Below are 23,481 nucleotides of genomic sequence, written 5' to 3'. Positions count from 1 at the left end.
ACTTTTTGATAGGATTAATCTGGTTGCTCTGTTGAGAAAAGACTGGAGCAGGACAAGAGCAGAGGCAGAGATTAATTAGAAGCCTTTTGCAAAAATTCAGACAAATGATGGTAACTTGAGCCAGAGAATTAGTGGTAGGGATGGTAGGCAGTGGTTGAAATTGGGATATATTTTGAAGATAGATCTGAAAGGATTAATAGATTGGAAAGTGAGAGAGTGAGGTGTCAAGGATGACTACAAGATTTGGGGGTATTAATCATAATAAAATTTAGTGAAGTTAAAGAGATTTTTTCCCTAAAAATTTGTAAAAAATCCTTTTCCCTTTTATTTTTAGTTTGGTAATTTTTAGTTTACTTTCTTAGATATTTTTTTTTTTTAAGATTTTATTTATTTATTCATGAGAGACAGAAAGAGAGAGGCAGAGGGAGAAGCAGGCTCCCAAGGAGCAGGAAGCCCGATGCGGGACTCGATCCCAGGACCCTGAGATCATGACCTGAGCCGAAGGCAGACGCTTAACCATCTGAGCCACCCAGGCGCCCTTCTGTTGTTTTGAATAAGAAATGTAAAAGCTGGTGACCATGGCTCTTTTCTCATAAGGTAGTTTTCTCCAGTGGTTAGAGGGCACTATATAATTACTGTATTGAAAACATCAGTAGCAACTTGTATCAATCAGGGTTCTAGCAGGAAACAGGACACTGACAAGTGTAATAGAAAAGAATTCAGTGATGGGATTATTTGCAAAGTTAGACAGGTTAAAGGAAACCAGCAAGGAATGATGACCAGGCTAGTTAGCAGTAGCAGGAAGCTCTTATCTAGATCTAAAAGGGACAGGGGAGCGAATGAGCACCCGAACCAGCAAGAGCCATACTTACAGGAGGGGGGTTGCCTGATAGGAGCCATCAGAAAAGCTTTAGTGGGGAATGGAGCCGCAGCCAACCTGATCTGTTGGCATTCCATGTAGGTCAGGCTTATAGAGAACAGAGCAGAGTGGCTCAGGAGGGTCAAATGGAAAGTTTAATGACATTAAACTAAACAGGATTATTACAACTAAAAATCAACCATAAAATTTGGTTAAGACTTAAAAGTTGTTTTTTTTTTTTTTAAGATTTTATTTTTAAAAATAATCTCTACACTCAGCATGGCGCTTGAACTCACAGCCTCAAGATCAAGAGTTGCATGCTCCACCGACTGAGCCAGCCAGGTGTGCCCCGAAAGTTTTTTTTTTTTTTTTTTAATTGCGGTAAAATTGGTATAGGATATGTTAGTTTCAGGTATACAGCATAATTTGGTATTTGTATACACCACAAAGTTACCACATGAGTCTAATTTCCATCTGTCACTGTGTTATCGTGGTATATCGTATTGATTGATTTGCAGATTTTAACCATCGTTGCATCCTTGGAATGAATCCCACTTGATCATGATGCATGATCCTTTTAATGTATTGTTGAATTTGGTTTGCTGATATTTTGTTGAGGATTTTTGCATCTATGTTCATTATGGATATTGGCCCTTCACTTCCTTTTTTTGTGGTGGTTTTGGTTTTAGTACATCCTAATGCTGGCCTTATAAATGAGTTGGAAGCATTCCCTCCTCTTCAGCTTTTTGGAAGAGTTTGAAAATGAGACATATTAATGTCTTCTTTGAATGTTTGGTAGAATTTACCAATGAAGTCTGGTCCTGTACTTTTGTTTGTTGGGAGGTTTTCCATTACTGACTCAATCTTCTTAGTAGTAATTGGTCTATCCAGATTTCCTATTTCTTTTTGATTTAGTCTTGGAAGTTGTGTTTCTAAAATTATCCATTTCTTCTTTGTCCGATCTGTTGGATTATAATTGTTCATAGTAGTCTCTTATGATCCTTTGTATTTCTGTGGTATCAGTTGTGACTTCTCTTTCATTTTTGATTTTATTGAGTCTTTTTCTTGGTGAGTCTAGGTAAAGGTTTGTTTATATTTTCAAAGAACTAGCTTTTAGTTTCATTGATCTTTTCTATTGTTTTTTTTAGTCTCTCTTTCATTTATTTCCACTCTGATGTTTATTATTTCCTTCCTTCTATTAACTTTGAGCTTTGTTCTTTTTTTTTTTTTCCCTAGTTCCTTTAGGTATAAAATTAGATCGAAATTTCTCGTTTCTTCAGGTAGGCCTGTATCATTGTGAACTTGCCTCTTAGAACTGCTTTTGCTGCATCTCAGATTTTGGATGGTTGAATTTCCATTTTCATTTGTCTCAAGATATTTTTTAAATTTTCTCTTTGGTATCTTCATTGACCCTTGGTTGCTCAGTAGCATGTTGTTTAATTTTCACACATTTGCGATTTTTCCAATTTTCTTCTTAACTGATTTCTAGTTTCATACCATTGTGGTTGAAAAAGCTTATTATTTCAGTCCTCTTAAATTTTTTTTAAAGATTTTATTTATTTATTTGATAGAGAGAGGAAAAACATAAGCTGGGGGGAGGAGCAGAGGGAGAGGGAGAAGCAGACTCCCTGCTGAGCAGGGAGGCTCAACAGGACCCTGAGATCATGACCTGAGTGAAGGCAGACACTTAACCCACTGAGCCACCCAGGCTCCCCTCAGTCCTCTTAAATTTGTTAAGATTTGTTTTGTGGCTCAAAATATGATTTATCCTGGAGAATGTTCCCTGTGCACTTGAGAAGAATGTGTATTCTGCTGCTTTTGGGTAGAATGTTCTGTATGTATCTGTTAAGTCCATCTGGTCTAATGTGTCATTTAAATAAATGTTTCCTTTATTTTCTGCCTGGAAGATCTATCCACTGATACAAGTGGGATATTAAAATCCCCTGCTATTGTATTGCTGTCAATTTCTGTCTTTAGGCCTGTTAATATTTTCTCTCTCTATTTAGGTTCTCCTATGCTAGTGCATAAATATCTATAAATGTTATATCTCTTGTTGGATTGATCCCTTTATTATTATGTAATAACCTTGTCTTTTATTACACTTTTTAAGGTCTGTTTTGTCTGATAGGAGTATGGCTACACCAGCCTTCTTTCCATTTCCATGTGCATGGAATGTCTTTTTCCGTCCCTTCACTTTTAGTCTGTGTATGTCTTTAGATCTGAAGTGAGTCTCTTGTAGGCAACATATAGATGAGTCTTTAAAAAAAAAAAATCTGTTCAGCCATTCTGTTGTCTTATGATTGGAGAATTTAGTTAACTTATATTTAAAATAATTATTGTATTTATTGCCATTTTATTAATTGTTTTCTGGCTGTTTTTATAGTTCTTCTCTCATCCTTTCTTCTTCTCTTCCCTTGTGTTTTGATGCATTTTTTTAGTGTTGTGTTTAAAATTTTTTTTTATTATCTTTTGTGGCTTAATATTATAGTTTTTTGATGTCATATTTTACATCTTTTTATTTTGTGTATCCCTTAACAAATTATCATAGTTATAATTAATTTTACTACTTTTGTGTGTTTTCACCTTTACCAGTGAGATTTTTACTTTGTGTTTTCTTATTATTCTTTTCTTATTCTTTTCAGCTTAAATAAGTCCCATTAACATTTCTTGTAAGGTCAGTTTAACTTTCGCCTGTCTGGAAAACTTGTTATCTCTCCTTCAATTCTGAATGATATCCTTGCCTGGGTAGAATATTCTTTGTTGGAACTTTTTTCCTTTCAGCACTTTGAATATATCATGCCACTTTCTTCTGGCCTGTAGAGTTTCTGCTGAAAATTCAATCTTATTAGGGTTCCCCTTGTATGTAACAAGTTGTTTTTCTCTTACTGCTTTTAAGATTCCATATCTTTAACTTTTGACATTTTAATTATAATGTGTCTTGGTGTGGATCCCTTTGGGTTCATCTTATTTGGAACTCTCTGTGCCTCCTATACCTGGATGTCTGTTTCCTTCTCCAGGCTAGAGAAGCTTTCAGCCATTATTTCCTCAAGTAAGTTTTCTGCCCCTTTCTCTTTCTCTCCTCTCCTTCTGGGACCTTTATAATATGAATGTTGGTTTGCTTGGTTTTGTCTTAGTGGTCTCTTAAGCTATCCTCACTTTTATTTTATTTTTTTTTTTTAAAGATTTTATTTATTTATTTGACAGAGAGAGACAGCCAGAGAGGGAACACAAGCAGGGGGAGTGGGAGAGGGAGAAGCAGGCTTCCTGCGGAGAAGGGAGCCCGATGTGGGGCTCGATCCCAGGATCCCGGGATCATGACCTGAGCTGAAGGCAGACGCTTAACGACTGAGCCACCCAGGCGCCCCGCTATCCTCACTTTTAATTGATTGATTGATTGCTGCTCTCTTTGGGTGAGTTCCACTGCTCTGTCTTCCAGGTTACTGATCCTTTCTTCTACTTCATCTCGTCTGCTGGTGAACCCTTCTAGTGTGTTTTTCAGTTCATAGTATATTCTTCAGGTTGGTGACTTCTTTGTGGTACTTTCTTATATTTTCCATCCCTTTGTTGAAGTTCTCTCTGTGTTCATTCATTCTTCTCCTGATTGGTGAGCTTCTTTATGACCATTACTTTGAACTCTTTATCAGGTAAATTATCTTACTTATCTCTGTTTCATTAAGGTCTTTCCTGGGGTTTTATCTTGTTCTTTCATTTGGAACATATTCCTTTGTTTCCTCATTTTGCTTGTCTTTCTGTATTTGTTTCTATGTAGTAGGTAAATCACCTATCTCTCCCAGTCTTGAAGGAGTGGCCTTGTGTAGATGATGAACCTAGGTGAACCTATTGTTCAACCTTGCTCTAGCTCTTGGTTGTTTCTCAAACCTTTGTGATTGTCTGGGTAGCCTGATTTACTCTCAGCAGGTCCTAGTTGATGAGGATGTGCCAAGACCTGCCAGTGTTCCAGAGGGAGTGATCTCAATCAGTACCTGGTTTCAGGCCAATTGGAAGCCAGATCCTCAGGCTTTTAAAGTATGCAAATGTATACAGTACTGAGGGACTGCAGTTCATAAACCCTGCTGACTTCCAGACCAGCAGATCTGGAGGTGTCCCCTGGGCCACAGTTGCAAAAATCCGGGCTTCAGAGGAGTCGGTAAGCTCGTTTCTGGGAAGTACCAGTGATCTGTGGTGCAGCCAAGGGAGGGCACACGGATGGTGCCTCCCTGCTTACGTTCCCTGAGAGCACCTCTGTAACCTCTAGGTGTGTGGCACACCTGAAGCCTGTACCTCCTGGTACTGAGGGTGTGTTTCTGTTTGCTGTTTGTGCAGTGCCTTGGGTGTAATAACCTGCCTAGAACTGTGTTTCTGATATTTATAGTCCTGTGGAGTCCAGAAATGCAAGCCCTTTGGCTTCCAGGGCCAGGTGGTCAAGGGGCATCCCCTGTGTGGACTGTGTTCACCCGTGGGCTTTATGAGACTGCTAGAGAGTGCCAAGGATAGAACAAGCCTGCAGTTTTAGCAAGGCAAGGAAAGAACTTTGGGGTGGGGCATGCCCGTGGCTTTGGCAAGGCCGTGTCCGCATGTGCCTGCCTGCAATGGTAAGGTAGAGGGAGAGTACAAAAATGGCACTTGCTCATACCTCTTCTCCCCAGAGAAAGTCCCAACTGGTTCTTGCTCCTCTAGCAGATACTTTAAGACTAGTAAATACGTCTCCTTCACATATAATTCAGTTACCTGTCAAACTGCTGCTTTTGCACGGGATCCAGGGTTAAGTGAGTCCACCCACAGGCCCCTCAAAAGGAGTATCTCAGGATCCCCACAGCTCCCAGGGCCCCTGGACATAAACCCTATTGGTTTCCAGAGCCAGATGTTTTTGGGGACTTGTCTCTCTGGTATGAGTCCCAAGGGTTGGGGTGCCTGAAGTGGTGTACAGACTTTTCACTCCTTGGGGAGAGGCTCCAGACTGTGAGATTACTTCTTACTGTGGGTGGTTGTGGTGGGGGGTGAGGAGGTAGGATAGTTGGTGAGACCATGTCTCTGCCGCACTTACCTAACTTGATGTGGCCCTTTTATCCCTTTTGGAGGGAGCTGTTCAGAGGGCTAGTTTTCAGTTCTTTTTTAATGGGAATTTTTTCATATGTAGCTGTAGATTTGGTGTGTCCACGGGAGGAAGTAAGTTCAGGCTCTTCCTATGCCACCATCTTGGATGACTTTCTACAGGTTTTTATATCATATTAAATGTTTTATTTTGGACTCAGAAGGTTAAAAATGCCTTTCTTGGGGTGCCTGGGTAGCTCAGTTGGGTAAGCGTCTGACTTTTGATTTCGGCTTAGGTCATGATCTCTGGGTTGTGAGATTGAGCGCCATGTCAGGCTCTGTACTCAGTAGAGTGCTTGAGATTCTCTTTCTCCCTCTCCCTCTATCCCTCCTACCTGCTCATGTGCACACACACACACACACACACACACACACACACTCTTTCTCTCTCTAAATTAAATAAATTAAAAAAAAAAGCCTTTCTCTTTTTTCTTAGAATTAATTGAAAATGATTTTTAAAACTTCATAGAGCCATTACTTTATATTTCTAAATATTTAAGAGCTTTTTTGTTGTATCTTTACCTTTGTTCTTTTAATGCAGGTGTTTCAGATGTACTTTAGTCCTTGAAAATTACTTCAGTTGAAAAAAAGGTCAAAGTCATCTCATCAACTTCTTGACCAGTAGTGGAATCTACTGAACCTTGCTAGTGACTGGGAACTCCGTTCTTTTTAGAAGATGAAGTCTGTTTTATTCTCACAGACTTCTGTGCTTTGGTCTAATTTCTGTTTCAGGAGCAAGTGAAGTCTCTTATTCCATGAAGCAGAAAGAAATTTGATGACAGCTGACTGTTTCTGCTTTGCTTTTCTTTACTGCTAAATATTCTTTTGTTCAAATGAACTTTCCATGGTTTCTGCAATCTTACCGATGAGACACTGCATCTTATCCCATCTCGCCTCAAATCATTCTGTTCCTTAGGCTTTTGTGATAGGACCCTCTTCGAGATTTTCTTTTGCGTTCTTGGACAGTGCGTGTCCAATCTGTTTTGTGGACTTCCCTTCCTCTGCAGTTCCCTTAAATATTGGTGTTTCTGAGTTTCTGTAGGTCTTTTCTTCTCACTGGGCAGTCTCATCTTGTCCCATGCCTTGCATCCATAAGTTGATGACCTAGATTTATATCTCCATCTCAGATCTTTTTTCCCACCTCTGTACCTGTATTTCTGTTTGCCTGTTGCCTGTTCCCACTTAGATGTCTCATGGGCATCGCAATGTGTTCAAAACTGAGCTTACCTGCTTCTCCAAACCTTGTGTCTTTCCTGTATTCCCCAGCCCAGGTCAGTGAATGTACATTCTTTGAGTCTTGCTTTCCTTCCCAGTTTAATCAGTCATCAGGTGTTATTGATGCTAACTTTCATATTTTGCTCTAATCCATCTTTTTCCATTTTTATTGTTCACTACCCTAATTCAGACCCTGCCCCCAATTGTTATTACTGCCACAGCCTCCAAACCTGTAACAACCTTATGAGGTAGGTGGTGGTGGTGTTTTTAACTTACCTATGAGGAAACATAGATTCAGAGAGGTTAGATAAGTATTCAGATTTCTGTTGCCCTAAAGCCCAGGATATTTTCATTCTGTCATGCTGCCTTGCTGGCCTTATCAGAGATTGATACTGCCTTCTGCTGGAGGAATTGAGAATGCTAGAAACAAAACCTTTTATTTTAGATTCTGATGTGGTATATTAAAATATATTAAGAAAGCAGAGCTGTCTTAGGCCATTTATCAATTATATGAGAATTAAAATCTTGCCTTAGCTGCATTCTGCCTTATTTAGCAGGGCTCTTAGTTTCAGAGAATTCACATTTGCAGTTTGCATGTAGAAAACTTGCAAGGCTTTGACAAGAATGTTACATGTACCTAATTATATGAGACTAATATTCTTTGTAGCTAACCGTTGAATTAATTAAGTTCACAGATTTCTTTTTAAAAAAGGAGTTAAAGTGATAGATTTTCAGCCAGAACTGGTGAAAAAGTATTGGGAAAGTGAGACAGAGTAAAACATCTTAGAAATTCTCACTGTTTTCTGTAGACATTTGTTTCCTCCACATTTGCCTTTAAAAAAGAAAGAAATATTCTCACCATTGCTTTAAAATTATATTTTATCATAAGTTGTGCTCAAAGGGAATATCCCCAGTGATCTTAGCTGTACTTTTGAAGATAGCTCTTCAGAATTACCTTGACCTTGGATGATTGATATCCTGAGTTTAAGATCAAGGTAAAACTGAAGGAGAACAAACCAATGAAACCTTTAGGGAAAGAGTGCATATTGTCTTTGTTAATTAAAGTGGTAGACAGGGAAGCTAAAAATTCTAAATTTGGCTTTTAGTAAAATTTTGATTCATTTTTTCACTTCATTTCCCCATTTGAAGAATGAAGAAAAGAGTACCCAGCAGTCTGCACTGAAAGATTGTAATCTAGACAAATATTTATCTAGGCTTAAAAGAACATTGGGTTTTGGACACTCTGAAATCCTGTCACTTGATTCTAATGATCTTCTAGCATCTGGGAGGGAGCAAAGAAAAGATTTTTAACATACTTCCCTAGTGTCATTTGTAATGAGTTGATAGTTTTCATTGACTGTATCCTATACTTCATTGATTCTTTTTTTTTTTTTTAAGATTTTATTTATTTATTTGACAGAGAGAGACACAGCGAGAGAGGGAACACAAGCAGGGGCAGTGGGAGAGGGAGAAGCAGGCTTCCCATGGAGCAGGGAGCCCAACGTGGGGCTCGATCCCAGGACTCTGGGATCATGACCTGAGCCGAAGGCACACGCTTTAACGACTGAGCCACCCAGGCACCCCTACTTCTTTGATTCTAAGAGACTTTTTCCAATTTTATTAATAGAAATTTAGGTGTCTCTTACAATCAGTGGCGTGTCATAGTTCAGTTGGCACCTTTTTTTCTTAGTGGTGTATAAAATATCAGCCTTAAACTCAGTTGTGTCTTAGCTTTGATGAAAAACAGTATGTATCTTCATTGGTATTCAAAATAATAACAACAGCAGTAATACATTGTTATTGTGGCCTCCATACCTGAGGATCTTTTTTTGGTCACCTCTATTTTCTTAAACATAACTACGACTAGAAAGTAAGCAAAAAAGGCTTCTAATGCTTAAAATTGTTGTAATAAAGCTCATGAAGTAAATACCATGTATTTTAACATAAAATATTCCTTTGTCTCTGAGTACAGGGCTTTATTTTGCACCTATTCTTAATAGGCTTAGTTATCCGATTATAGAGTCCACAAGGATTCAAGAGTGAAAAAAAATGCACATGCATGATTAAGTGACAGTTCTAGGACCTGCTGTACTATCAGCTGAGAATGAGGGTGACCATAAACAAAGAATTAAAAAACTTTTTAAAAAATGACACAAAACCCGGAACTGGCCGCATCGTGCTAGTTTAGTAGGGACAGCCAGCCTGCTACAGGTAAATCAGCCTGATTACAGCTTGGAAGAAACTCTATCAAAATGCAGTCTGTTTGATTCTACTGGCACTTCCTCTAAGGGACAAAATGTATTTTATTTTTTCATTTTTGAGTGGGAAACATTTGTTATTGACTTAGTTTCCCCTCTTATTGCTTAATGGAGTTCTAGAACATATTTTGCCCTGAAGGTATCAGAATAATAACTTTTATGATACCTTTCAGACATCTGAAATAGGATTTGATTGTGTAATCCCATGGTCTCTAGATCCTGATCATTCTGGAGTTACATTTGTAGGCCTTAGGGCTAAGGGTTGGGCATAGGTTGTAGGAAGGTGCTAGAGAAGGAAAAAAGTAGAGGAGAAATACCTAAAGAGCACATCATGGTACTGAAGAATGTTTCTAGAAGCTCTCAGTGGGCAGTTGTGCACCAGATGTACAACTGCATTGTTATTATTTATTTATTTTTTTAAGATTTTATTTATTTGAGAGAGAGAATGAGAGAGAGCATGAGAGGGGGGAGGGTCAGAGGGAGAAGCAGACTCCCTGCTGAGCAGGGAGCCTGATGGGGGACTCGATCCTGGGACTCCAGGATCATGACCTGAGCCGAAGGCAGTCGCTTAACCAACTGAGCCACCCAGGAGCCCTGTTATTATTTATTTTTTTAAGATTTTATTTGTTTAAATAATCTCTGCACCCAATGTGGGGCTGGAACTCACAACCCTGAGATCAAGAGTCACATGCTTCACCAACTGAGCTAGCCCGGCATCCCCAACTGCATTATTTTTGTTTGAAATAAACGCAAGCTATATATCTCCACAAATCCTTAGTATTACGGGAGCCTTTCAGGACATTCCTCTAAGACATGTGAATTCTGAGCACAACTTTGCTGGCTGTGAGCACCTTTAGCCTCAGAGTGGATGTTAAGTTCTGTGTATTGGCAGGTTTCCAGCATTTACTAATTAGGTTATGCCTACTTAAATACTCCTGGCAATTTCCCTTGGCCACTGCATCCTTCACACTCTGCCCTAACCTGTTTTGTATGCAGTCTGCCTTTGGGCTCTGCTTAGACATTTATAACTTTTCTTTCAAAAGAAGTTTTTAATAAAGTATTGATTTGTATATTTTTTAGTTAATAATTTATTGTTGATTATAAAAGCAATTCACTGTAGAAAATATAAAGAGAAAAATTTGCTTTTCATCCTACTGCCAGTGAACAAATGTTAATATTTTAGTGTGTTTTAGTCTAGTCTTTTTTTCTGGGTTTATGTGTTGTGTGTAGGGGTGGGAGAGAAAAAAATAAGTGTGAGTGTTATTTTTTAAAACAAGAAGCCTCTTATATTTGCTGCTGGGCACAAAGAGTAATTTTTAACATAAACTTTATTTTTACAGAACAATTTTAGAATCACAGAAAAGTTGGAAAGATAGTACAGAAATTCTCATATGCCCTTTACCTGGCCTTCCCTAATGTTAATCTTACCAAACTATGGTACATACTTCAAAACTAAGAAATTAACACTGGCTACCATATTGTATTTTAAAAGAACAGTTTTTTTCTTATTTTCTGCTTAACTTTATACCATGAACATTTTTTTTTTTTGTCATTAAGTGTTCTTTAAGCAATGCTTGTTAATGGCCCTATAAGAGCTCATCAAATGGATAGATGTGCTCTGATGTAAATATTTCTGGTTAGCCTTGTGTGTTGGGTGGCATTTTGTGAGGTTGAGGAGTGTTAGAAAACACACACACCAACCATTTTTTTTAGTGGTGTACTTGAATCGGGTAATTTTAATGCTAGATTTTAACAGTAATTTTGAATACATTGCTCTAAAAGTAGAAAATAATCAAGCTTATTTTCCTTTGAGAATAAGTTTAAGAGCATTTTAGGTTGAGTTAAATGCAGAAACTGATGAATTATTCATGAAGCAGTTTGTTTTGAAGGTTATTTAGAGTTGCGTGGCATTTGCCTAACCTTACTTTAGGCAGATTGTATGTGTACATTTTATATACACAAACCGATATTTAGCCTTTTAATATGAGTCTAGTACTAGCATGATACCCACCTGTGTTTGGAAATACAGATTTAGGGTATATTCTCCCTATACACTTAAATATTCAGTTTTGAAAATTACCACTTTATTTCCTTTTCTGATATCCTTCATTAATGTTTATTTAGTTCTAGGTTAAGCATATAATAGAAAAAGCGAAGATACCTAGAGATTTTCTTGCATGTCTTGTATTATTTTGTAGATATTTACAACTTGATTGATACTGAATAAGTTTCATATTTAACACGAGGTTTGAAGGTAGAGTGGCTTGCATTTAGTGTTTTGTTGTTTCACAGAATTAAGCCAGATGCCTTTTAAGAACTGTTTGGTGTACCCTACTAAGCAAAATACTGTAAAATTCATATTTAGGTTTTACCTCTTATTGTTGCTCTGTTTAGTGAAACCTCATAGGTTAAATATTTATTATGCTAGAGTTCAATCTGGGCTAGTAAACTACTCTCTATTGGGAAATTTATAAACTAGAGGTTTATTATGAGGGTTAAGCAATCGTTTGTTAATTTGACACAGTTGTATGAATTAATATATAGAAATGACTGAGTTGAAGAATATGAACATGGAATTCTGATATACAGTACTTAGAGAAAATTGAATGCACTAGCTCTGTAAGATCAAATATATTTATTCCAATTTTCAGAGTTAGTGATAGATCTTTTCTGGAGAATGCCTAGACTTTCTTACTGCTATCTTACAATTATATGTCTTCTTTCTGTGGTGCAGTCTGTGGATTTTTAGTGGAGAGAGCTATGCAATCTGTTATATAGAATGTTCATCACTTTGATGTTACTGGAGGATGGTATTTGATTTCCTTGTACATATTTTTATGTCACAACATAAAGTACTAAACTGAGAATTTTTTGAGAGTTCCCAAGGTTGATGATACTTTTTCCTATGATTGAAGGTGCTGGGATTGTTGCCATTGGTACTGATTATATTATTGAGTTAGCTAAGGCAGAGTGACTCATCTGCTGGGTTTGCACATCTGTAGTTCTGTTTTTATATCTTAGGTCAGGTATTATGGACACTCAGACTTAATTGTATAAATTTCATCACCAGGGTTTCTAGGTATAAGTATATTCCAAGGTTATAGATCACTCCAGGATTGAATTATGAGCAGTATAATTAAAGGCAAAGTGGTGTTTTATATCATCTTCCATTTTAATATTTCACTTGTTTTATTTATTTATTTATTTATTTTTTTTTTTAAAGATTTTATTTATTTATTTGAGAGAGAGAGAATGAGAGACAGAGAGCACGAGCGGGAAGAGGGTCAGAGGGAGAAGCAGACCCCCCGCTGAGCAGGGAGCCCGATGTGGGACTCGATCCCGGGACTCCGGGATCATGACCTGAGCCGAAGGCAGTCGCTTAACCAACTGAGCCACCCAGGCGCCCTCACTTGTTTTATTTTTATCAAGCCATTTTAGTACCATTTTGTGACTCTTTGCTAAGTGCACACATACAATTGTTGATAGATAAATGGTAAAGATACAGCTATAGATTCTTTCATTTCATTCTTAAAAGTCAGAATGTATGATTGAAAATGACTTTTTCAAATTCAGTGTGAAATATGAGGTTAAAGTGGGTAACTTTTTTAGGGTCTTGAAGGAGTAGCTGAGGTTTAGGTCATCATCCTATAGTGACATTCACTGTAGGCAGGTCTAGATGTTGTTGGGAGAATGCTTATGTTTATAGATGGATGCTGTGATTGATAGGTTAGACTTTGGGCATCATAGACAACAGTAAAACACTATTAATTGTATTCTTAGGAATTAATTCTTAGGAATTAGAAGATCTCCTTGTACAGACTCTAAATTTTCAGCTTCTATAGGACAGTATTTTGGTAAGACATTAGTGGCATCTTCAAGATTATAAGGGAGAATGTGAACTATGGAAGAGCAAACTGGCCCTTCATGAAATGGCACGAGCCTGTCTTCCTACCTATCTCTTAATATTTTCCCATGCATACCCTACATTCCAGCTGTAAGGAATTATTTGATGTGTCTGGAGCAGGCCATATCCTTTTATGCTTCTGTGCTTTTGCCTGCACTCTTCTTGATCTGGATTCCCCTTGCCCTAGCAAACTCCCCTCCATCTTTTAGGACTTGACTTAGAGGTTACCTTTCTCAGGAGGCCTCTTGTCACTTGTCTTTCCTTCTGCTGTGAGATGTTCTGATGGCACTGGCCTATGGGCTTGTAACTCATTGTTTTCATTTTCTTGTCTGTCTCCCTCACTACACAGTAAACTCCTTGAAATCAGGGAATATGTCTGTATCTTCTTTCTAGCATTTAACTCAGTGCCTGGCAAAGAGAATTGGTGCTCAGGAAATACTTGTTGAATGCTTCAATGTGAAGATGGAAAAATTAATGGGCTCAATTTTTTATTCTTTTATTCTCTCCTTAATATTGATAATTATTTACAAATTATTATTACCTACTAAGTAATTTTTTGCTAGCTTTAGTCAAACAACTATATATGAAATAAGGAAATGTTACTTTGTTAATATTTTAGATTTATCCACAGGAAAATGAATTGCTAACAGTTTAAATATACATAAGTATGTGCTTAAGTTTTCTTGATCATGCTGGTTTTACTTATCTCTTACAGAGAAAACAGAAATGAGAGGAATCTGGTTTAAATTGCAGTACCAGGAATTTAGATTAGACATAAAGAGTTTCCAGAAAATAAAGTACCAGATATTGAAGTGTGTAAGTAATGTAATTGATTTTTTGAAGAATTTAAAAAGGAGGGTGGTGTGGTTAGATGTTTATGAATTGCAAAGTAGTTCACCAACATAGTCCCTAGTAAAATAAAAAACCTAAAGGAAGAAAAATCTCCTTATATGGACTTAGGAATATGCAGATACAACCATATTCATGGATAGATGCTTAAAAAATAGTTGGGTACTTTTTTGGTTTTGTGTGTTTGTGTGTACTTCAGTTTTCAGCTAACAAGGAAACTATGTTGCAGGTGTCCTTACCTTTCTCAGAATGGCTCTGGTTTTGGTGACTAGCAGAATATACTGAGAAATCTCTCCCCTTAGCTTGTTTTTTGTTTGTTTGTTTGTTTGTTTCTTAACTCTTCTTCAGAATAATATAAAGAATAAAAAATTCATAGCAGTGTTAAGAATAAGCAGGAAATGAATACATAACCAATAACCAGTCAGACCACTGACATAAAGAACACGGTTTTTGAATGTCATTCTCTTGATTGTTTTAATGTAATTAAATGTGGCAGTTAGCTGTGCCCCAAATTTAGAGTTATATTGCTATGCTTCTAACTATAGATATTCTATCCTGGCTACATTTGAACAGAACTACTGTAGAATAAGCCAAATTCACCCTTAGTGCTAGTGAACTGAAAGAGCAAATACACCTTCCTAAGCACCAAATTTATAATCACACTCATGAATAGAGTTCAGTGTTCTCTTTGCTTGTCATTCTGCAAGAATCATATTGGAATAATTTAAGACAGCTTTACTAAATTTATTAATGTAACTCTTGTTATGAGGATAGTGCTTAACTTTTAGGCTTCTGTGCTTATAGTGCAAAAGGCTCCTTTGTAATACAAGAGACAGGATTTTACCTGTAGTGGTGATATAATAATTCCTTGTCTTTTTAAACACTATATATTTTTCTAAATGTTTTGATAGCTAGAATTTATTTGGTTTTCACAATAACTCTGTGAAATAGGTATCCTAATCTTATAAATGAGGAAATTTAGGCACAGAAAGGTTGACTGACTGCCATCTAAAACATTGTTTTAAAATAAATTATTGTTATTATTTCAGTGGCTAGCATTTACTAATTGCTTGCTATATACCGTGCACTGGTTTAAGCTTTTTATACATATTAATTAATAAGAGCTTGGGCTTTGGAGTCAGATTTGGATTTAATTTGGCTCTTTCTCTTATCAGCTATTGATACCTTGGGAAAGCTACCTAACTTATTCAAGCCTTGGTTTCCTCATTCGGAACACAAATATAATGATAGTACCTACCTCATAGGGTGGTTGTATAGATTGAGATAATCCAAATGAATCTATGTCTAGTGTACAGTGAAGGCTTTAAAATCAGTTTGCTATAGAAAAATAAGGTGTTAATAGATAATATTTAGTATAATTTTTAGCTTCTTGATAATTTTCGTGTAAAATCATTGTATTCTTCTTGAGTATGGAGTCATAGTTGATCTGATATACCTATTTTACAAAGTAACATCCATGTTACAGCAAGATTATAGCTCCATATAATGTCTATAGCTACCTCTTTCCTCTCACTACCTCCAAATCACCTTTTGGTTCTAAGCCTTTTGCTAGTGGGAGGAAACCAAAGACAGTTAACAAGTCATGGATAGTCTCTAAAGCATTCATGTTTCAGAGTCAAATGCAGGACACCTGTGATCCATTTGGGTTATGTTCATTCCAGGAGTGCTGTGGTATATCAGTTATTTGGAACTCAGAATGTGTTTTGGTATAGAAAGTATCCTTTTGAATGAAGCCCATAAAGTCTTTTAATCCCTGATACAACTGACATGCTGAATATTTGCATTGGAAAAGCAGTAAAAGCAAGTAAAAACTTGACAATACTTTGGCAGTGCTAATAATCAAGGAAATAAAATGATAAAACTAAATATATATTGATACTCAAAAAGTATGGTGGAACAGGAAACATCAGTAATCTATCTCCCCACCTAGGCAGCAGTTGCACTGGCAGAATCCTTCATAGCTGCTTTGGTACTTCCAAGTTATTGAAGTTATTGAAGACTTGCATGTGCCAGAAGGCTTGGACATAAATTGCGATTAATTTCAGTCAGTTTCAGCTCTTAGCACAGCTACCCATCTTTTCCTCCCAGCCCTGTGCAGCTTATACCCAGCCTGTGAGAGCCAAGATAGGCAGAAAAGATCCTCTTTTCCAAATGTCAGAGATCTGTGCTTGGGTCACTGATTGCTGCTTCTGATCACAGAGGTTCACACAAAGAAGTGGGCAACCAACCATTGTTGTTGCACCTTCCCCCATTGTTGCAAGCCCCTCCCCTCCAGCTAAAGTGACTTCTAGGATTTTAAAGGACTAGCACCTTCTTTTGCCCCATTCATTTTTCTCTTTTTTCCCTTTTGGGAAACAGACATTAAAGACTACAACATTCAAAAACAACTGCATATACAGGGAAAATTTGAAGGTGACCTCACATGTCCAGAAAAAGGCCCAGAAAAGATCTGAGAAGACAAGACCTTAAGTTCACCTGTCAGGCTGACTGTTGGCACAGAGCCAGCCGACAACAATCAATAAAATAAAAACAATCACAAAAAACAGCAAAGGGGAGAATCTGATTTCCAGAATTACCATATTTTTAGATTAAAATGTCCAGTTTTCAGCAAAAAAATCACAAGGCATACAAAGAAATAAGAAAGTATGGTCCATCTAAAGGAAAAAAATAAATCAACAGAAATTGTCCCTGAAAAAGTCCTGATGACAGACATATTACAGAAAGATGAAAACAACAGTCTTAAAGATGCTCGGAGAACTAAAGGAAAATGTAGAAAACAAAAAATACCTTTAAATAAAGAGAAAACAAAAAGAAATCAAATAGAAATTCTAGAGCTGAAAATTACAATAACTAAAATGAAAAATTCAGTAGATTCAAAGGCAGCTGTGAGTAGGCAGAACAAAAAGTCAGCAAACATGAAGATGGGACAATGGAAATTATCAAGTCTGAGGAATGGAAAGAAAATGGATTGAAGAAAAATGAACGGAGTCTGAGAGAGCTGTGGGACACAGTCAAGTGGAGCAACATACATATTATGGGAGTGCTAGAGGAGATGAGGGAAAGGGGAGGAGAGAATATTTGAAGAAATAGGGCTGAAAACTTCCCAAATTTGATGAAAGACATGAATATAAATATCCAGGGAGCTCTTTGCACTCTAAAGAAGATTAGCTCAAAGAGACACACACCAAGATGCATTATAATTAAACTTCCTAAAGCCAAAGACAAGGAATCTTTTCTTTTTTAAGATTTCATGTATTTGAGAGAGAGACAGAGACAGAGAGAGCACAAGTGGGGGGGAGGGGCAGAGAGAGAGGGAGAAGCAGGCTCCCAGCTGAGCAGGGAGCTCAACCTGGGGCTCGATCCCAAGACCCCGAGATCATGACCCGAGCTGAAGGCAGACGCTTAACCAACTGAGCCACCCTGGCACACCCCAAAGACAAGGAATCTTGGAAACAGCAAGAGAGAAGCAAATCATCACATACAAGGGATCGTCAATAAGATTATTAGCAAATTGCTCATTGGAAACTTTGGAGGCCAGGTGGCAGTGGGCTTATATATTCAAAGTGCTAAAAGAAAAAAAACTGTCAGCCAAGAATTCTGTATCTGGCAAAACTGTCCTTCAAAAGTGATGGGGGAAATTAAGACATTCCCAGATAAACAAAAGCTGAAGAAGTTCATTACCACTAGACCTGCCCTGTAAGAAATGTGCAAGGGAGTCCTGCAGGGTGAAACAAAAGGACACTAGACAGTAACTTGAAGCCATATGGAGAAATGAAGATCTCACTAAAGATAAATACAGGGGAGTTAGAAAAGCTAGTACTATTGTAACAAAGATTTATAACTGTACTTTTTGTTTTCTACATGATTAAGAAACTAATACATTTTAAAGGGGAGAAAAAGCTAGTATTGTAATTTTGGCTTGTAATTCTTTTGTTTTCTATATAAGAGACTAATACAGTGTCTGCCTTCAGCTCAGGTCATGATCCCAGGATCCTGGGATCGAGTCCCACATCAGGCTCCCTGGTCAGCTAGGAGTCTGCTTCTCTCTCTCCCTCTACCCATCCCCCTCCCCAGCTCGTGCTCTCTTTCTCTCTCTCTCTTCTCTCAAATAAATAAATAAAATATTTTTTTAAAAAAGAGACTAATACCTTTAAAAGAATGATTAGTTTATGTATTTGGGCACACAGTGTATATATAAAGGTAGGTTTGGGACATCAATAACTGAAAGGAGTGGGGATGGAGCTGTAAAGGAGCAGAGGTTTTGTATGTTATTGATGTTAAGCTAGGATAAATTCACATTGGACCATTATAACTTTAGGATGTGAAATCTAATCCCCATGGTAACTACAAAGAAAATAGTTATAGAATATACACAGAAAAAATTAGAAAGGAATTTAAACATTTCACTATAAAACAAATCTGCTAAACACCAAAGAAGACAGCAATATAGGAAATGAGGGACAAAAAAAGCTTAAGGCATATAGTAAACAAATAGCAAAATGACGGAAGTCCTTCTTTATCGGTAATTAATTGTAAATGCACTAAGCTCTCCAGTCAAAAGACATACTGGCAGAATGGATAAAAACACATGATCCAACGATATCCTATCTACAAGAGACTCCCTTGAGATCCAAAGACAAATAGATTGGAAGTAAAAAGGTGGAAGAATATATTACATGCAAATAGTAACCAAAAGAAGGCAGGAGTGGCTATACTAATATCAGATAAAATAGACTTTAAATTTAAAAAGGTAATAAGAGGGACGCCTGGGTGGCTCAGTCTGGTTAAGCATCTGCCTTCTCCTCAGGTCATGATCCCAGGGTCCTGGGATTGAGCCCGGCATCAGGCTTCCTGCTCAGGGGGGAGTCTGCTTCTCCCTCTCCCTCTGCCTCCCGCTCCCCCTACATGTGCTTTCTCTGTGTCAAATAATAAAATCTTTAAAAAATAATAAAATTAAAAAGTTATAAGAGACAAAGAAGGGTATTATATATTAATAAAATATTCAATAGAGCAAGAAGGTATAACAATTATAAACACTTATGTACCTAATAGACCATCAAAATACACAAGGTAAAAACTGACAGAATTGAAGGCAGAAATAGTTTTACAATAGTAGTTGGAGACTTCAGTACCCTACTCATAATAATAGATAGACTATAAGTAAGGAAATAGAGGGCATAACCAACTAGAGCTAACAGACATACAAAATATTGAAAGATTCCATGCAAAAAAATTTTAGGACTAATAAACGAATTCGACAAAGTAGTAGCATACAAAGTCCATATGCAAAAATTTGTTATGCTTCTCTATACTAACAATGAACAACCTGAAAGAAAATTACAAAAACAGTTCCATTTACTGGAACAGTGCCGTTAAAAAAAATAAAATACTTAGGAATTAAGTTAACCAAAGGGGTAAAAGACTCATACAATAAAATCTACAAAACATTGCTGAAAGAAATTAAAGAATACATAACTAAACACACCCCATGTTCATGGATTAGAAGATGTAGTATTGTTAAAATGTCAGTGCTATTCAGAGATCTGCAGATTCAGTGCAACCCCTATCAAAATTCCAATGATTTTTTTCCCCAAAAATAGAAAAACCCATCCTAAAATTTATATAGAATCTCATGGGACCCCAAATAGCCAAAACATTTTTTGAAAAGGAATAGCAAAACTGGATGACTCACACTTCCAGATTTCACTTACTACAGAGCTACAGTAATCAAAACAGTATGGTACTCGCCTGAAGATAGACTTACAAGACCAATGGAATAGAATAGAGAACCCAGAAACAAAACCTCACATATATGGTCAACTAAAGTTTCACAAAAGTGCCACTACCATTCAATGGTGAAAGGACAATCTTTTCAACAAATGGTTCTGGGAAAACTGGATTTCCATATGCGAAACAATGAATTTGGACCTTCACCTAACACCACATATAAAAATTAACTCAAAATGGATCAAAGACCTAAATATAACACATAAAACAATACAGTTCTTAGAAGAAAACATTAAACAAAAGCTTCATGACATTGGATTTGGCAATGCTTTCTTGGGTTATGACACCAGAAGCAGAGGCAACAAAAGCAAAAATAGACAAATTGGACTTCACAGTTATTCAACAGACTAAAATGACAACCCATAGAATGGGAGAAAATATTTGCGAACCCTATACTTGATAAGGGATTAATATCCAGAATATATAGAGAACTTCTTAAAGTCCAAAACAAAAGAACATTCCAACTCAAAAATAGGCCAAGAACTTGAATAGACATTTCTCCAAAGAAGATATATGAATGATTAATAAGCACATGAAAAGATGCCCAAGATCATTAATTATTAAGGAAAGACAAATCAAAACTACATTGAGATACCACCTCACACCCATTATGATGGCTGATACCAACAAGCAAAAACAGAAAACATGTTGGTGAGAATGTGGAGAAATTGCAACTCGTGTGCCCACTGCCATTGGGAAAGTAAATGATGCAGCTGCTGTGGAAAACAGTATGGCAGTTGCTCAAAAAAAAAAAAAAAAAAAAATAACCATGTAGTCAGCAATATCACTTCTGGGTCTAAATTAAGAGAATTGAAAGCATGGTCTCAAAGAGATATTTGTACATTCATGTTCACAGCTGCATCATTATTCACAGTAGCCAAAAGGTGGATAAATGTCTATGAGTAGATGAATGGATAAGCAAAATTTGGTGTGTGTGTGTGTGTGTGTGTGTGTAAATGGAATATTGTTCAACCTTTAAGAGGAAATTCTGACACCTGTTACCACATGGATGAACTTTAAGGACATTTTGCCTAGGGCGCCTGGGTGGCTCAGTTGGTTAAGTGACTGCCTTTGGCTCAGGTCGTGATCCTGGAGTCCCTGGTTCGAGTCCCGCATCGGGCTCCCTGCTCGGCAGGGAGCCTGCTTCTCCCTCTGACCCTCCCCCCTCTCGTGTGCTCTCTCTCATTCTCTCTCTCCCAAATAAATAAATAAAATCTTAAAAAAAAAAAAAAAGGATATTTTGCCTAGTGAAATAAGGCAGGCACAAAAAGGTGAATACTGTATGATCTCATTTATATGAGGTACCTAGAGTAGTCAAACTCATAAAAACAAAGTAGAATGGTAGTTGCCAGGATTAGTTGGGAGGGGAAATGAGCTGTTTAATGGGTACAGAGTTTCAATTTTGTAAGAGGAAGAAGTTCTGGATAGTGGTTGCACAACAGTATTGAATATATTTAACATGAGTAAACTGTGCACTTAAAAATAGGGTGGTAAATTTTATGTTATGTGTATTTTACTCAAAGAAAATTAGGGAAAAAAAAAAGTCTAAATGTGGGACAGAATCAGTTTTCAGACATTTTGTTGGATGCTTTTTAATATTTTCAAAAACCAACATGTAGGTTTGGTACACTGATTCTTTAATATGTTTCATTTCAAAACTTAAGACTTTTCCTTGATTTAGGATTATGGAAGGATCACTCTCACTTCTTTTAATAATATTTACTATGATTAAACTTATTTCAGGATGGGAGTTGTGAGATGCTTATAAATGGAATGAATAAAAAGAGGAAGAGAGATTTTTCTGAGTTAATTGGCTGGCTAACATCTCCCAGAAGAGAGAGATGAACAGACAATATGTATTCATATAAGAGAAATGATTTCTGTTGGAATTAGCTAGATAATTTTACAAGCCAAAGACAAAGCATAATATATATTAAGCTTCTGGAGAAAAGAAGGGTGTGTTAAGGCAGAAGCACTGGGTTGCTGCCCACTCTAACAGGTGTGTTGCTGCAGCTTATGAGGGGCACAAGCAAACACCTGGCCAAACTGCTTATTTTGTATATTGGTTTGAAGTCCAGAATTGAAAATTTTGTGTGCATGTGGGTTCATGATTTGAAAATGTTCATTTTGGATATCAATCGTTTGTTAACTCTAGTTAATATATAGATTAAAATGAGACTATTTGCAAAACCCCTAATGCCTGATACAGTGTAGTTATTCAGTAAATGTTAGCACCCATGTTTGAGTTTGATTTTTTCTGTGTTGTAAAAAGGGACTAGATTGACCAGGAATTTCCCAAAAGCACATTGCAAATCTCTTGAAACTCTAGATTGTAATTTATTGCTGTAAGGTATATCATGATCCTGTGACTGTGTGGCATGCTTGTTCATATTAGACTGTCTCCTGATGACTGAATCCTCTGATTGGTTCTGGAGGGCTCTTGTAGATGAAAAAAGTACAGTGGGTGGACTCTAAAGAGTCTGTTCTTAGGAGGAGTGACGGTGAGGTTTAAGAAAAGTGACTGGAAGTGGAGAATTAGCCTGCCACTCGGTGAAATTAGAACTGGAAAGGAACTTCGGAGGTGGTTTATTCTGACCTCTCATTTTATGGCCGAGGAGACTGTAGAGGAGTGGTTTGTCCAGTGTCGTAGCTGTAGTGGAGAATCAGAGTCAGCGGCTTCTAAAGCTTCTGATACCCAAACACCCTAGAACTTAGACGATAGCGTTTTTACTTGACTGTGTGAATGATAACCTATACGTGTCATTTGCACTTTAAAAATAAATCTTATATTTTTATACTTGAGTTTATTGAAATAGATTAATTGAACAGTGCTACCAGAAGTCTCATAAGGAAAATCATTGTTTTAAAAGAAGTAAGAAATTCCTGACTTTTTTCTGTTTCTAGATTAAGTCAGCAAACAAAGAAAACATGGTATTTTGAAGTATGATTAAACTCCTGATGCTGCAGAAGAGGCTAAGAATATTAATGGCCAGATCTAGGTAAGTTGAGGTTTACCGTAGGAAAAAAAAGAAAAAACTTTAAGTTCACATTATATTCTTTTAAACAAGAGATTTTAGTTATGTTTTCTTGAATGCAGTCATGTTGCCTCCTGACTTGCTGTCACCTCCAACAAATAAGGACAAATGGCTTTAATTAAACTAAGGCAGTGTTTATGAATTTAAAATATTTAGCCAACTTGCTGCAGTATTGATCTTCCCAAACGGTAGCTACCTTTTGTTCTTGAATGTACCCTTGGTTACTTTCCCATGTTGCTTTCTTGAGAGAGCTTAGTTACGTTTTTTTTCCCCCTTGAGGACAGTTTTTATTTTTTTTAATGTTACTTATTTTATTTTATTATGTTATGTTAGTCACCATACATTACATCATTAGTTTTTGATGTAGTGATCCATGATTCATTGTTTGCGTATAACACCCAGTGCTCCATGCAGAACGTGCCCTCTTTAATACCCATCACCAGGCTAACCCATCCCCCCCCC

The 23,481-nt window shown here is 37.0% G+C and overlaps 1 protein-coding gene across 5 annotated transcripts in view; it reads left to right on the top strand.

The window, feature by feature from the left end:
* FRS2 (fibroblast growth factor receptor substrate 2) overlaps positions 1-23,481 on the top strand; it is a 111,314-nt gene that overhangs the window by 71,620 nt on the left and 16,213 nt on the right. For 3 of the 5 annotated variants that reach the window (XM_032421127.1, XM_032421128.1, XM_032421129.1), the window contains 2 exons: positions 14,043-14,143; positions 22,889-22,983. The exons of 1 other annotated variant lie outside the window; for it this stretch is intronic. The gene's annotated coding sequence lies outside the window, so the exon portion shown is untranslated. The remainder of the gene's footprint in view (positions 1-14,042; positions 14,144-22,888; positions 22,984-23,481) is intronic. One more of the 5 variants, XM_032421130.1, reaches the window with a different exon arrangement.

Source organism: Phoca vitulina, unplaced genomic scaffold, assembly GCF_004348235.1.
Source record: "Phoca vitulina isolate PV1807 unplaced genomic scaffold, GSC_HSeal_1.0 scaffold23, whole genome shotgun sequence".
Lineage (NCBI taxonomy): Eukaryota > Metazoa > Chordata > Mammalia > Carnivora > Phocidae > Phoca > Phoca vitulina.
Note: the sequence above shows the minus strand (reverse complement) of the source record. Positions and strands in the feature narration are given on the sequence as shown.